General features: G+C 40.9%; 1 protein-coding gene across 5 annotated transcripts in view; it reads left to right on the top strand.

Annotated features, from left to right (window-relative positions):
• The first annotated feature begins 629 nt into the window (after positions 1-629).
• The window catches only part of LOC122881690 (zinc finger protein 516-like), a 48,922-nt gene continuing 33,276 nt past the window's right edge, over positions 630-16,275 (top strand). Inside the window, exon 1 of one of the 5 annotated variants that reach the window (XM_044208205.1) lies at positions 630-764. The gene's annotated coding sequence lies outside the window, so the exon portion shown is untranslated. Of the gene's footprint in view, positions 765-1,478; positions 1,635-3,181; positions 3,479-16,275 lie in introns of those variants that run through there. The other 4 variants (XM_044208208.1, XM_044208209.1, XM_044208207.1 and 1 more) reach the window with 4 other exon arrangements.

Here is a 16,275-nt window from a genome sequence, read left to right as displayed (position 1 = left end):
CTGGTAGAATCAGTGGACAGTATATTTGGGTAATAAAAGGAAGTGGGTTTTCCCACTAGCCTAGTGAATCAAGTGATTTAGACTTTAATTCAGTCATATTCTTTCTTGGAAAGTGGCCATTACAATAAGATACAATATTTTTTCCACATACAATATTTTTTTCCTTTTAAACAGCTGTCTGGGTGTTGCAGCAGGGTGGATCAACGCGGGTGACTCTTCGGCCATCTGTATAATGACACTCGATTGGCAAAGAGTTCAATTCCATCGCCATCTATGATTGTGTCCCTTTGCTTTGCCATGACATCATTTAAAATCTTAACATTAGTCTATATGAGTTGGTAAGATCGACATTCTCACACTCTTGACGCACTTTTTGTGAGTCCTTAGCAGTATCATCAACTTTTCGCTGATGAGACAATAGCAGATAGTTCCATTTAATGCGGGAGAAACCATTCGGCCGTGGAAAAGGGGGGTCAGGGACTTGTCAAAACACGCACGGAGGCACCAAGCTCAGCATTTTTTATGCTGGTTGTTGCTGTGGTTAAAATGCCACGTCTTAGTTTAGATCTATAATTTCAAAACCAAACGTATTGGCGATATGCAAATAATCGCGGAGAGGAATCCCTGACCCCCCCCCGCGGGACAGAATGGACTCGACCTACTCAATCATGCACTTCAGCATACACTGCAAAGAGCATGCTTTCACCTTTAGAATTGTCTATGCTTCTTGAAGACACCCTGGATTATTCTTTTGGATAAAGCAGGTACGTAGATCTTTGATTTTCTCTCTTTTATACGCATACAGAGTATCTGCTTGACCATCTCGTGTGCTTTGAATGGGCTGTAGGTGGAAGGCGATCTGATCTTGATTTATAAATAGGTTACATGCAGGCAAGGGTGTAGTGGTTGATTTTTAAAAAAAAGCGTGTATGACCTCCTGTCGGTGATCATCTCAAGGTTACAGAGCCAATAGTGTGTAACAAAGAATTTAGAATTTCCACTTTTCATAGACACTAGGCTGTAACTTGCGGCAGTTTGATGATACTTGTGATGTATGCGAGTCATCATACTTAATGTCACGCTTTAAAAAGCTGCCTGAAGTCAGTTATTCAAATAAAAAATGTAGGAATAAACTGAGCATGGCCGTACTCATATCCTCCACCAACATCCCTGAGGTTAAGCAAACTTTCCACCAGCTCACCATACACACTCATCTCTTCCTTTAGTAATTTTTTTTTTGGGAGAACACACTCTTTCAGCGCAGCAGCAAACACACAGATTTGTGGCAACAGTAAAAGTGCATGTAGAATTTTTTTTGAAGACAGCTCAGCGCAGAAAACATCAAGGAGATGAAAGAACAGTGAAAGATTGTTTTATTCACACGGAGACAGACACACAGGGTGGAGGTGGACGTTATAGGGAGGGGTAGGGGGGTGGCATCCATATTAGGAAGTCGTATCCTACATAATAGACATGACACAACTGCCACTGAGCAAGGCACAGGTGCCAGCAGCCGGAACGGCTCTTCTTGTCATCAGTATGAGGATCTGAAACCGCTGGAAGATCTCTGGTGTGTTGCATTTCTTCTTTCAATCTCTGCGCCAATTCAAGCTCTAACAACTCATCTGCATGCGGTGTGTGAGTATGTGTAAATGTGTGTGTGTGAGTCGGGGGGGTGGAGAACAGGCAAGAGAGGAGTGAAGTGAGGAGGGGTGGGGTGTTTCGTGTGTGTGTGTGATGGGGGTGTCTGTGCATGTAACCCCCTCCCAATGATGATACACCTACAGGATGTGAGCCTGCTGTTATGGTAAAGGGACACAGGGCTGCGGGGGGGGGGCAGTGCAAGACAATCCGAAATGACGTTTTCAGGTTTCTCTTTAACTCTGTTATCCGGCGTGTACATACAGGTGACTGTATCAAAATGAGGGTATGTGGACAAAAGTATGCAACCCGACAACAGATAGTGCTCTCGGCCTGTGGCACCAACATGTCTTTTTACGCACGACACCGCCGATTGGGCATGCATGGTGGTTTGACTGCTGGTGAGCTGGGGACAATTGTTCAGTCGCCTCTTCTCTTCTCTGGACACTTTAGACTAAACACACACACACACACACACACAGGAACACACCAGCCGATCCTGCTGATAGGAAGCGATGGAGACATAAATGAAACAAAGACACAGTGTAATGTGTGTGGACTGACGTTTAGTGACATGCAGTACACCGCAGGGACAAACTTTTCTGCTTCTCCTTTTTCGCCCTCGATCTTCGGTGTTTCACACACAGGGCTTCTTTCCATTCACGGTGCGTTCAGGTGCTCCCATAAGCTCCGCCATTTCCATGATTGGATCGCACGAGTTTGATAAGAAATACCCTTTTTTATTTTAGACGGGGGAATAAAGCTGTACTGATGATCGCATGTGTTTCATCACAAGACCCATCTACGTGAGCCTAAACCAGTGCACTTCCTTATAGATGAGTGAATTATGAGAAATGTAGTGCTCATGGTTCCCAATCAATTTCATTCTAGAAACAGCAACAAACAAAAGTTGGTATTCTAATATGAATAAACACATTATTTGTCACGTGTATTAGATTGATTTACCTGTAAACTTGATGAATAAAGCATATTAACAACTAGGGCTGTAACTGACAGCTGGCGATTATTTTCTCTGCTAATCAATTAATCAGTTAGTCTCTAAAATGTCAGAAAATCCAAGTCCAGGAGTCCAAGATAAGTGTCTTCAAATGTCTTGTTTTGTTGGGCCAACAGTCTAAAACCAAAAGCTATATACTATCATATGACAAGGAAATGCAGCATGTCCTCACATTTGAGAAGATGGAACCAGAAATTGTTTGGCATTTTTGCTGGAAAAGCCATTAATTGATCATCAAAATATAGTTGCTGATTCAAATTATTTCTATTAGTCAATTCATCGACTGGGCTAATCATTGCAACTCTGTTAGCAACATAGTATAAACCTACGCAAAATACCAGTTCCTTATAACAGCATAACATTAACACACCAAAGATCCCACAAAACAATGCCCCCACCTTGGACCCCTAAGACACATAGGCTCGGTATATCTGATATGAATTACACCGAATCACACACTCTGATTTCCGACAACACCTGAAGGCAGCACCAGTGAAACGAGAAGAGACGTGAGAGAGCGACAGCGAGGGGAGAGAGAGAGAGAGAGAGAGAGAGAGAGAGAGAGAGAGAGAGAGAGTACTGTACTGTACCCGTACTGTAGGAGATAGGAATTCGCCAGAGATAATAATATTTTTACGCGATTTTTGCAGAGTTGAACCGCGGGTCGCTATTGTCAGTCGCTGCACTGGAAGACGGGCTACAGTGTGCCTCCTCTTGTCTCTGCTGGATCTGGACTCTTGCTTTTGGAGAGCTGCACCGGTCTTCTTTTATTTTTTGGTGTGTGTGTGTGAGTGTTTGAGCTCAGCGGTGTTTTAACTGGTAAGGAAGTGACTGTATATCATTATTATTGTTTGTTATTTTGAGGGTGCGTTCGTCGGGCTGCTGCTGCTGCTGCTGCTAGTGCAATCTTTGGCAGTTACAGACTCTTTGGTTTTAACCTAGTCATTTCCTCTAAGAGTGTAGAGAGGACTACTAGATTAAGAAACGGGCAGCTACAATATACATGTGCTGCAACGGAGATTAAGGGTCATTTTGAGGAATGTTTGATAAGAGAACCTTGCGAAAAAAGGGCGACAGTATGATACAGTTAAGGGTGCTATACAAATATTAGGCAAAATTAAGTTCTTAAAGGAATTTCATAGTAATATTACAGGCGATATAACAATGTTATAAAGTAGTATAAGACAGCTATAAACTTACTAACTAGTAGCTGGAGTCCCCAAATCAAAATTATAGCTATATATAGATGATAATAGGAGGTAAAATATCCATAAAGGTAAAGATAAGGTCACATTAAGAAACCTACTGTATATTTATTATAGGAATATTATATGATTGTCATAGTGATCCTCCCTTAGGGGCAGGCAGGAGTAGTTATCAGAGGAAATAGTTGTAAAAGAATAGTTGGCAGTAGAGAGGAAATAAAGACTGTGCATGTACGTGCGCGTGTGTTAGTACTTGGTGATATAGGCATTTTATTCTGTATGGTATTCCTTTAGTATTGCAGTAATAATCTTTCAAACTCACAGTGTGCACAGGATTATCAACTGTGAGTTTTCTGTACTTGACAGCATCCCCCCCCCCCTCCTTTGATAGCGACTTTCTGCAGTGTGCTGTTTTTTTTTTTTGTCTAGTTGTGTAAAGATACAGCATTTTCTCCTGTGTAAGGTCACACTCACACACATAGAGAAAGAGATAGAGAGAGAGGAGGGAGGGAGGGAGGGAGGAGGAGGAGGAGGGGAGGAGGAAGAGAGACAGAGCGTTGTTTTGCAGAAAGGATTACATTGTCTTCCCCATGTCAGATTTCAGACATTATGTTAAACATTTCTTCTACAGCCTGCAGCTCTCACTCTGGTTATACAAGCGAGCACAACACCCTACAGCAGCGCACAACGACAATAAATGAACTAACTTCCCCAAATTGACTGTTAGATAATAAATAGCCCTTAAGAGCGCCACCCGTTCTCCAACCCATGGATAGTACCAGGAATAGATTTTAGGTAAACACATTTAGTCAGTGAAGCTTTTGGGAAAATGTTAAGAAATGCTTTTCTGAACACGTCATTAATTTCTGTGTACTGGCAGTGCTGGCAGACTTGAGGTCATACTTGTTTTTTTTTTACATGTCTGTTCAAGAGAAAGCCACACACCTGAAGGCTTAAATCTACCTCAAGGTTTCAATGTGGGAGTGTTTTTCTTAGATGGTTATGTCATCTAAGTGTCTGAGATCACATGTTGGGCATTGTAAAGAGAGGCAAAAAAGGGACATCGCTTGACTAATATCAAGCAGCTGCAAAATGACAGAAAAATGAGATTGTTTAGAGAGCCTGATGCAGATGCCTCATATTCACAAGCGGATCCCTCGAGAGCTCACACATGACTCGAGCGAAGCTTTTTGTATTTGATTGCCTTCCACCATTGTGCCTGTTTTCATACACTGAATAAATGCTGCATACATTTGACTTTGGTCAATAGGACTGTTTGTCTTTTGTAAGCAGCTTGTGTGCTTACTTTTCCATCACCATGCTTATCATGATCAAACTTTCAACTCTGCCACAACTTGACAGTTTTGCAAATTAACCCCCCGTTTCTGTAGGAGTAAAATTAGCAATTTAATTTTTTTGTCGTCTCCCTTCAGAATGTGGAAGTATTTTATTGGTGTGGTGAGAAACAATGAGGACAAGGCAGGGCTTTGTGGTGGCAGAAATGCATTTTTAACCCATGTGAATGAATAGCGCCTCACATTCCACAGCAGCAGGCCCTTTACTGAATGGCAGCACTAACTCGGCTGTTTTCATTACTCGTTACTGCCTTGTGCCTTTTCACCATGGACATAGTCATTTACCTTCACCAACTGAGAGGGGAGTTCAACACTATAAAGACTCTGTCATAGGAGATTTTCTTAGGTAATATCACTGAGCTGGATATGGGACACTTTTTTCTGTTCTGGTTCTGCTAAATTTTGGCTTCCTCAGCAGTTAATAAAGCTGCTATAATAAAAAAATGTATATTAACAATGGATCAAATGACTATGTGTAATGTGAAAGGTGTTGCTCACAGTGATGAACCCACTGTGAATGATCACCCACATTGCAGCTCCCCTCACAGATTTATAGTGACTTTTCGCTCATTGTTTTGGTTTTCTGGCCCGCAGCTTTACTGTGTTGATTCAATCTCAATGCTCTCATAGCGTCTTTTTCCAGCAAAAAAACGCTCTAACAATCCACGCTACGTGCTCAGAGCTAAACATGACGAAGTTAGCGACTAGCTAGCTATCAGAGGGGAGCATTTAGCACCTAAAGAACCAGATATTTCCATTGAGGGTGGAGACCACACCAGAGCTAAAAGCATATTGAAGAATAGATACATTCATGAGGTGACCAGAAACAACCCGAAATCATCTCCCTGTTAGTATCTCTGTACTGTTCTGGAAAACGGCAGTGGCTTCAGTGTCTAGATCTCCTACTAGAGACCTCTGGAGTGATGAAAACCCATTTTTTAAATGTAATACTGAGTGTTAGCATGGACCACGGTCTCTGTGGGTGGTTTCCAGCACCTTGTGGAATTCACGTCAGGAAGAGTTCCAGAGCTAGTTGGGTTGTATGTGTGCATACTTATGTCATAGATTGAATCCATGTTGTCCTTTTTAAAGTGCAATTGCCCTGCTTTGACTCCACTTCTTTAGCTCTGTCCAAACTGCTCATGTTAACTAGAATGAATATGAAAAAAAGTAAAGACATCAAGTCACAAGACAGACATGTTTTCCTACCGAGTCAGTTAGGCTGAAGTCCTGTCCTGTTCTTTCTCTCGTCCTTGTTATGCTTTAGTTTGTATCAAACCTTTCTACATGAAAGCAAAGATGTATCTGCCTTCACTGGCTTAAATAACTTTTGGCATACTGAGGTTGGATTATGGAAGCAGCAAACAACAAGTGCAAACCCATTTTTAGCAGCTGTTTCTTTTTTGGGGGGGTATTAAAAAAAAAGAAAGAAAAAAGAAACAAGTAAGAAGTGCTCCTCTCTTTGCTGGTGGTCCGGACACTCACATCATTTTAATATGAGGTCTAGTGTCTGTTCTGTGGTGATGGCATTGATTCCCTGCTGCATGGTGGGGGTTTCCACTCTGAAAGGGCAATCTCTCTCTGTTAGCCTAGAAACACCAAGCTCCTGGATTAAATTATAAATGAGCCCTCCATGGGAAACATATTGCTTACTGCCTAGGATAATCAGAAAGACTTTACATTTCTTGCGACTATCTTCCTACACATTTACAGCATGTGTCACTTCTTTACTACTAAAACCACTCTTGAAACTTTGTTAACAGGTGGGTAGTTAATCCATTTATTTTGGTCACACCTGCATCCTCCCCACCCATATGGATCAGTGGAGTCTCTGCCAAGCCAGGCAGCACTGTCCAGGTAGTAAAGTGTGAAGCCTGATAGCTGTCTAAATTAGACCCAAAGAAAATGATATTGTATCGGAGGATTGATAGGAGAGGGGTTAGAGTTGGTGGGGGTTAGGGGAGGTGCTGGCGGGGGGATTTAGGCACAGGGCCATTTTAGCTCTCACCCATGGTGGCGGGGAGGGGGGAGAGGAACGTGGTAGTGGTGTTGCGTGGGGTTCAACTGTTGCGCATACTGCTATTTTTTCATTAAAGCTGCTGATTTTGTGCTGAGATTGTTATCATTTTTACCAGTATGACAAAGATTCAGTTTTTTCACCAGAAGTTCAGTGTTGCCGTGGTGGAAACCCCCTCTGACACAGCATGCCATCATGGGACTCAAGAACTCCCCAGTAAAAGCCACACTACATGGATATTTTCAGACAGGCTGATCATTAGAGCTCCATGTAGACTTTTATCAAATAGAAACAGTCAAACATAGCACAATGTGCAAATTTAGATATATACCTGGTGCAGTGTATTCACCTGTAGGGGAGCATGATGTTTGAAAATGTGGCTGTTACTGCAAACTGTAAATTGCAAAATGCTTTTATTGAGAAGTCCTCTAAAAGACAAACAAGCATAAAGAAGGAGATATTTAGAAATGGAACCAAGTCAAGTGAATGAAGTGGAAAAGAAAACGTCACACTGTTAACTGTAATTATTTAATATAGCTTTGTACTGATGTTTCAGCACACTGAGCCTTTATCGCTGTTACTAATAAAAAGATGACATTTACACAGGTCCTGTCATCACCCAAAGTAACAGCCGCTGAATGTGGGTGTGGGCTAATTAGTTGTAGTTATTTTTCCATGTTTTGTCATTATATATTACAAAAGACTGCATTATAAATATTATTATCACACTTGCACACATCAACAGTTGTTTAACACTGACAGCCTAATAAAAAATAATTAAGATTAAAAGTAAAATTTGTATAAATAGAGCCTACACTAAATAAAGTCCACACTGTAAAAACAAAGGGTACACCTGCTTTTCAGTTACAATAATTGCCAGTGTTTATAGAAAACCTTTCAAGTCATTCAATGTAGAGATCACTCCCGGTGATGAGCACGACTCCTAAATATTTTAATGATGAAAGAAGATGATTGCACTTGTTAAAATGTGCGGCTATTAGAGAGTTCAAGTTGTGACAATAGCTGTAGTTAGGGCAAGTAGTTTAACAAAAAACATATTCCTCTGATTGGAATTTTCTTTCTTAACTGGAACTGAACTGTAGTAAAAATCCTTGAAAAGTTACAACTAATATAACATTTGATTTGTAACCGATGCCAAAAGGTTGGTACGAAGCTATTCTAAATGATTAAATAATAGGAGTGGCGATGAGTGGCTCAGTCGTCTTCACCTCGCACATGTAGGTGTGCGTCTGCAATGTTTGCGCTTGAACATTTTTCCACTCTGCAAATAAGCCCACTGACAGTTAGCCTGGTCTGAGTACTGCTACCACCACGACTAGCAGTTGTACTAATAAATACTAATTTCATCAGAAACCAGCTTCAGCTGAAACCATCGCTTAAATCAGAGGTGGACCGCGCTGAGCGGCTGATAATCAGGGTCGGATATCGACCCCATTTATCAGTGCAGCTCTGTTTGTATTAACTGAGGACACTCACAGCAGCCCGGGTGATGCAAGCAGCTTTAGAGCTCCTGGTCAGTGCATAGATCAGCTGAATTGAAAAGGATGTTTTGGGGTTTTACATAAAGTAGAATCTCGCTTCAGTTCAAATGGAAGCCCGTTTACTACATTACAAGCTGCATCATTCATTATCGTCACTCGTGTTGATTTTCCATCTTACACATTATTCATGATCCAAAGAAGTAACAGTCACGAGCACACGATACTGAGCTGAATGTGCTGGATTCATTAGCAGTGCTCATCAGGTTTGAGCTGACGTAGTGATCATAGTTAATAGATTTCTGCCTGCGTCTATGAACCGACGCTTGGCATTGTTGCTGTGATTGCTGCGGGATTAAAGAAGAGAAATAAGCTTAGCTGGGAGAAATAGCCCAGAGAACCACGTGGCTGTGATCAGGGATTGAGAGAGAGAGAGATTGAGAGAGAGAGAGAGAGAGAGAGCGAGGGGAGAGCTGCCGGGGGAAGGAACAGCACTCTTTGTCCAGCCCAGATGTCACTGTAGCAGACTACCATTATTGATCCACTGCTTTACACACACACATCCTGCACACCACAAACACACACTCACACACTCATACCTTAATTAGATAGCATTAAAATGGGAATTTAAAAGGGATTCTGTTACTTAAACACCTTTTAGCATGGATTCACCCTTTACTCTTAGAAAATGGATGTCTCTCTCTCTCTCTCTCTCTCTCTATATATATATATATATATATATATATCTTTTAACCAAGATCATGCAAAGCACTAAAGAGTTGGACATGTAATATAGATCAGTTTAAGCATATTTTGATGTGTCTTACACAGTACATCACATCTTGCAGTTGACTAATCATTTGTAAAACCATCTTTTCTCGCCTCTGCATTCTTTCTACCTTTGTCTATCTAGTCTGTTTATCTCTCTGCAAGACTGTGGCCTTGCTAATGCCCTTCTTCATATTTGACACACAAACTCGTATGTTTTGCTGGGGTGACGGCTGGGTTCGGTAAGGAGGGGACATAGCACCCAAACTTAATCCAAACTCACAGCAGCCCAGAGGGCATTAAGGGTGGGTGGGGTTGGGTGAACTGTTTCCTAAGCAGAGAGGCTCCTTTTTAGCATTCACCGTTCTGTTCCAGTTAATAAACACACTCTAAATGGGAATGAAAAAGTCTACAGAAAATTAAACAGGTCTTAGATGATACAAATTTAGGTTCTTTTTATGGTTCTTTCCGAGGAAAAACATCCTCTGATGCACAGGAAGACATGCTTTGTTTGCAGCTGTTTAAGAATAAAGAGAAGAAGTAGTTAGCGTAGGTGGTGATGGCCACCACTGCTGTGCAGACAAAGAAAGGAATGTGACCCATGGGAGTCAAACTTCACAAACAGAATAATCCAAGATTTGATTGATAAGTGATTTCTGGGAAGTAGGGAGCAGAAATACAACTGTATGAGCATTAAGGACTTCAGTTGGAAACTAAGTAAAGAGAAAACAGGATGCTATGGGTAAACACTTTAAAGGTTTTAGAAAATATTTGCAACCTTTCATTCTCACTTTAGTTTCACTTTGATGCAAATATGTAACTGCTACCTACTCCACCGCTTTACACACACACACACACACGCGCACACACACACACACACACACACACACACACAAACACACACAAACAGTGTTGTCTAATCTCCCTCAAGGAACTACCTTTGTTACTCCATTTGAGCATGAAAACAACTTTAATTACAACATTATTATATGCCTGTTCTCTGCTTTTCCAGTAGACTTCCATCTCAACTGCCCCACATACACTACATTGTTAGCATCTATTAGTCTGTAAAAATCTTTTCTCATTTTTGCACAGAGTCAGAGAGAATGGAAGAGAGTGGATGCAGCCTAGTTAGTGCAGATTGAAGGCCAGTGATGTTGCGTGTCTGACCAACTCAGGGAAACAAGCTGGAAATGTCTCCAGGCTACTGCTGCTAATCATTCAGCCCACAGAGGAACTGATCGTTAGCCGCTGATGTCAGCCTAACCTTGCCGTGATGCGTTTTAGTGAGTGTGTGTGTACGTGCACGTGTGTGTATGGGAGAGGGGGGTATAGATGGATGGAAGTTTGGACTTTATCCTGTCAAAAATGTTTGCTTTTCTTTGAGGAGAAAGACATGATTCTTTTTCTCAATTATGGGATTACAATTTAAAAATACAATTAAATTACAAATTATAATTATTCTAATAAATTCATATTCCCAAAAGAACAATAAGTAAAAGTGATAAATTGCTTTTTAAATGAGCGGGTCTTTTGTACAACGCTGTTATTGACTTGCCTGCATGTTGTTTTGTTCTTTTGCTGTGGGGAAAGAAAAGAAATCCTGATCTGGTAGGGCAGACCCGCTCATATGGAAATATAGAGGCAGTTTGACTTCTCTTTTGCTGCCAGAAACTGTTGGCTGTCACAAAATGAGTCAAAAGAATAAATAATAGTAATAAGTGACCATATTTGTGCAATACTTATAGTCATACTATGACAGTCTTACTCCCTTCCATTTTATACTTAGTATGCGACTTCGTAGTGAAGGGATTGAGCAGGTGTTAGGAAACAGGGTATAGGGAGTAGTAGGAAAGGAAGGAAAGAGTAAAATAATAAGTAATAAGTAAAAGCCTACTCTTATTCATTTTTCATTCCTCTATCTTTCCATCTCCCTGTCTTCAAAAAACCCCCAAAGAAAACTTGTTTCAGACAAAAATAGCAAAATACTCGCCTCTCAACCACTTGTGCTGTTATGACAGAGTGATATACATGACATTATGCTCTCTGAAGTGAGACACTTGTTGAAGCCTGTGCTTTGTTCATGTTGGCAAATCAGATTGTAGAAATTATTTTCACTTTTCACCTAAATGGCTTTCTGTTTGACAAGATGGATGTATTACATAATATTAAAGGCAAAGTGTGCCAAAGTCTGGAGCACTACTGTATATTTGAAAATAACTGTATAAAGCCTTTTGTGGCCCCAGAACCCCGTTAGAGTTTGTGTCCATATAGCTTAGCGTTTTTTTTTCTGGCAGAGAAGCGCTGAAGTGAAGCGCGTGTGTGGTGAGAGAGAAAAACGCTGCACGTGGGTTTTGTTTCTATGACAAGCAGATTGACATTAAGCTAGACAGCTAAAAAAAAATACACCCAGGTCAGAGAGTGGTGTTTACCCATATTTTTTCGATGTATGAGGCTGGGATGTAGCCAGTTTCCCCCGAGCTGCAGCGGGACCCCAGCCACCAGTGTCAGTGTCCTCTCCAGGAGAAGCTTTCTCCGGCCGTGAAGTGCAGCGAGTTGCGCTCCGCAGATCAGAAGGGTGCAATACTGGAATTCTTGCGGAAACTACAGATTTGGCTGCTTTCATGTGTTGTGCTGCTAGCTTGATGAACTCTTTCTCTGAGCTAAAAACAGCACATAGATGCGCCGAACGTAAGACGAAAGAAGTTCACAAACAGTGTGTATAAATGTTGATACCTAACCACGCAGTAGTAAAGCATGAATAACACATATTATACTAACTTACATATATCTCAGAGGTTTTGCGAGTCGAGTGGAAATCTGCCATTCAGGTATACAGGTTCCCGGGTCACCTGACTGAGTGACTCAAACAATCTATGTCTAATCTTTCTAACAATCTATCTTTTTTTTTCTCTTTTAACCTGGAAATAACAGCATAACATTTAGAAATGCAATACTTGATGATTAAGGGACACTATTTCAACCTTAAATGTCAACTTTTTTCTTTCTTAATATCTATGTGTTTATTTATAATATAATGGTTGGGGAAACACTGGGGTGTCTGAGTGGAAATATCAGCTCTGTCATAGGTGATTTTAAAGGGTTCATTCTTAATGTAAACATGAATATTTTTATTAATGCACCAGGTTAGAGGGTTCCTTGTACAATTTACAGCATTAGTTCTCTGAAAATCTCTTTCATGTCCAAGCAAAATTGCTATTGTTACTAAAATATCCCTAACCGAATCGAATCAGAAATCGAATCGAGACCTTGTGAATTGGAATCAAATCGATTCGGGAAATCAGTGGCGATACCCAGCTCTACTGAAGAGTACAAGTTTAAAAATGAAAAATATCTGGGGTGTAGAGTTAGACAGAAGTGAGTTTACCAGACCTCTGTAGCCTGCTCCTTTAATGTCTTAACATTGAATTTAGTTTCCTCAAAAGAAAGGGCTTAGAAGGTATTAAAATACATTTAATGTAAATATTTTCTTTTGCCTGTCAGACAGTACTATTAGTCAGGGGCAGGCTGTCCGGGGACTAAAAGTGGGATTGTTGTGACAGTGGATTGTGCTGCAGGAGGCTGTTCAATCCCTTTTTGTGGAGTTTCAGTCAGCACCATCAGACCTGTAGAAAGCACCGTCACTACTACTAGCTACAGTAGCTAGGAAGCTCATTGTCTCATAATGAGCAATGCTTGATTTAAGCAAAAACTTAAATGAACTTAAATGAATTAATAATTTTTCATTGGCAAATCCATTCAACCATTTTATGCTGCTTATCCTGGTCCAGGGTGCATTAATTTAATAACTTCTATCATTAGGAATTATTGCTATATACCGCTGTGAAGTACAGAAAAAATGTGATATAATAATAAATAATTCTAGGCCATATCACCCCTATCAATATCTCTGGTTCTGCTGCATCGACTGTCCATTGCGAGTCCAACAATGTTATAGAAGTGGTATAGAAGAGTACTGTTTTAAATCTCCTCTTTTTGTGTGCAGTGGCTTTATGTGGTTACATTCCTTTGACTCCTGAAGTGTTTCTAAAACTGTATTTAAAAGTGTATGTCTAAACCTGGAGTGATGACTTATTATATCCAGTGTATTTGCCCTGTTAAGAGCAGAAACGCTAGATTTTTACTTCGTCTGGATTTGTGCTTCCACATTGTGTTTCCTGGGCTGCTGTTTGCTACTGACCTCAGTTCCCAGCTGCCTCTCTGTCTGTCTATTGCTCGGGGCCTTGCAGTCAACTACACAGGGAAGAAGAGACCAAAGACAGGGAGCTTTTTAGTACCCCCCTCCCCACCTTCTCACCACCACACCACTACCACAACACACACAACCCCAATGCCCCACATCTACCAGCAGCAGCACCACCACCACCACCTTTTTCCACTGGCTCTTGATGTTTTGTAAAGAATGCCCCAGCACACTCACACCCTCCCTTTAGCTATCCCCTGGCCTCAGTGCCCTGTTCCCACATTGTATCCAGATGTGAGGAGGATAGTTGAGGGGAGGAAGGTAGGGGCCCCTGGTAGTACCCCCCCTCCACCCCCAGCCCCAAACACACCATCCCAGCTAAACATATCCCAAGACTGGAGGTTTTCCAGTATTATCAGCTCAGAACTAGAAACAAATGAGTGAGACCTGCAGAGTAGATATCCCACTTTAATCTTATCTTAATCTTATTTTTAGACTTTCATTTCAATATTCCATGATGTTTTGAGTTATGCACACAGGCACGAACACCTATATAGAGCATCATGACCTACTGTATCATCCTAGTGACTGCTTCTACATTTTTCCCTTAAACTAAAACCATAGAGATGAAAATCTGTTGCTCTTGAGGCCGACTAGCTGTGATCATCTAATCCCTGGCCATAGAACTCTATTTAAAGAGCATAGCCGCTAATCCTATCAGATTATACCTGAACCAACTCCACAAAATCACCCAATTACTAGTCTTAAGAATGGCCACAACAGCCTGTCTTCCCTAAAAAAACAAACCCCAATAAGTTGCAAAGAAAAATCGGACCCATTTATGGAGTCATAATCTAATACTTAGTCTCAAACAGAGAGGCAGGTGGGGTACAGCCTAACCATGGCCAGGACTTGCATTTAGAATAAGCGCTGGCAATGGGAACTTCAAAAAACAACACGTGTTAGTTTGCACTAAACCATATTGAGACCATCTTTATCTGAGATGTCCATAACACCCAAACTATGTGAAGATGCTATGGTTGCACCATCTCCTAATGTAGTTATTTAAGGTTGTAGATATGACTTCATGTAAATTCCATATTGATTTTTATCAACTAGGTTGTGCTGGGAGTCCCACAAGCAGTTGGTATACTTAGGTTTAAATACCTGGACAGCAGGCTCCACAGGCATCATTGTCCCAGATAGATCTGAGGTGGAGGTTTGTGTGCTATACTTGTATGTATTAGGATTTTTGAAGGCTGGTACTGCCAACTCTTAAATTGAAGCAGCAGAGAAGTTTGTGCCAAATTTCAGTATTTTTATAACTGCCATTTTTCATCTTAAAACCTTTTTAGGAATTCCAAATAGTCAGTGTGGAAAAGCCCCCTGAAAAAGTGTTTCATACAACGCTACTATATTAAAACACGTGCTACTAATAATAGTGTGAGACTAATTCAGGATATCTCATTAGAATCAGTTCAACAAGTGTGGTATTGATTAATTCTAGTAAATATGTAATCAATTAAGATGCATCATATCACGTGTGGCCCCTGTCTGATCTGCAATAACTATTATCATCTTGTTGATAATAGTCAATCTCTCATGTATACTGTATGATGCACATTCAGCTCATAATTGCTGCTGTTAATACAGTATTTACACTGGAACTTCTTTTGATCCTTTAATAACATTGTCTGCACATGTCAAACCATATTTGTTGTAATCACAATATTGATTACTGTCACCATCCCTCTGTTCTTTCTTTGTAAGCTAAAGCTTTGTGTTTTCCTCAGTTCATACTCACGGCACTATTTGATTTGCTTATCTTAGATTCATACAAATACATGCAAGTGAACCAGAAGACTCTGTCTCTCTTTGTGTGTGTGTGTCTCTAGGAGTGAGTTGTCTCCATTTTTAGTAACCCATCCAGCAGTCTTTGAGTCTGGGCTTAGCACAGTGTGTTGTGTAAAGCTGTCCACTGGTGCAAAGTGGAGAGAATGAGAGTGGGTAACCCTGTGTCGCTTCTTTCTTGTGTAACAGGCCTGTCGGTTTTTAGCGGTGGCTGATTGGCCGGTTGGCTTGCTTAATGGCTGTTTTGCTGCCTGGCTTTTGCAGGTAACTCCCATTGGAAGCGTCTGATCTCTCCAGGGAGAGCTGCGCAAACATGACTGCTTGATGAACATTTGCTTAGTCCTGTATTACCCTCAGTTGCTCCTCTGATTTAATAGTTCAACATTAAGTGGAGTGTGGAGTGGAGCTCATATTCTGTGATGTTTTGCACAATTTTGAAAATGAATGATACTCTTGTCAAAATGCAAAAGCCTCTTAGATATGGTACTGCTAGTATTGCTGCTAATATTGACAACTGTTAAGCCTAATATCCCATATTTCCTAAGTTGGCCTGATTAATTAGTGTAAACATATTGCAGAACACTATTTCCTGTGTTGAGTGTATTTTTACAGTCATTGTTGCATCGTATATACAAACTGCATTCAAATTCCGGCACATATCTCCTGCCAGTTGATGTGCTAAAGAGTGAGGCAAGGCTCACAGCTGCAGAGAGACAG

The sequence above is a fragment of the Siniperca chuatsi genome, linkage group LG9, assembly GCF_020085105.1.
Source record: "Siniperca chuatsi isolate FFG_IHB_CAS linkage group LG9, ASM2008510v1, whole genome shotgun sequence".
Classification (NCBI taxonomy): domain Eukaryota; kingdom Metazoa; phylum Chordata; class Actinopteri; order Centrarchiformes; family Sinipercidae; genus Siniperca; species Siniperca chuatsi.
This window is presented reverse-complemented; position numbering and strand designations above follow the sequence as displayed.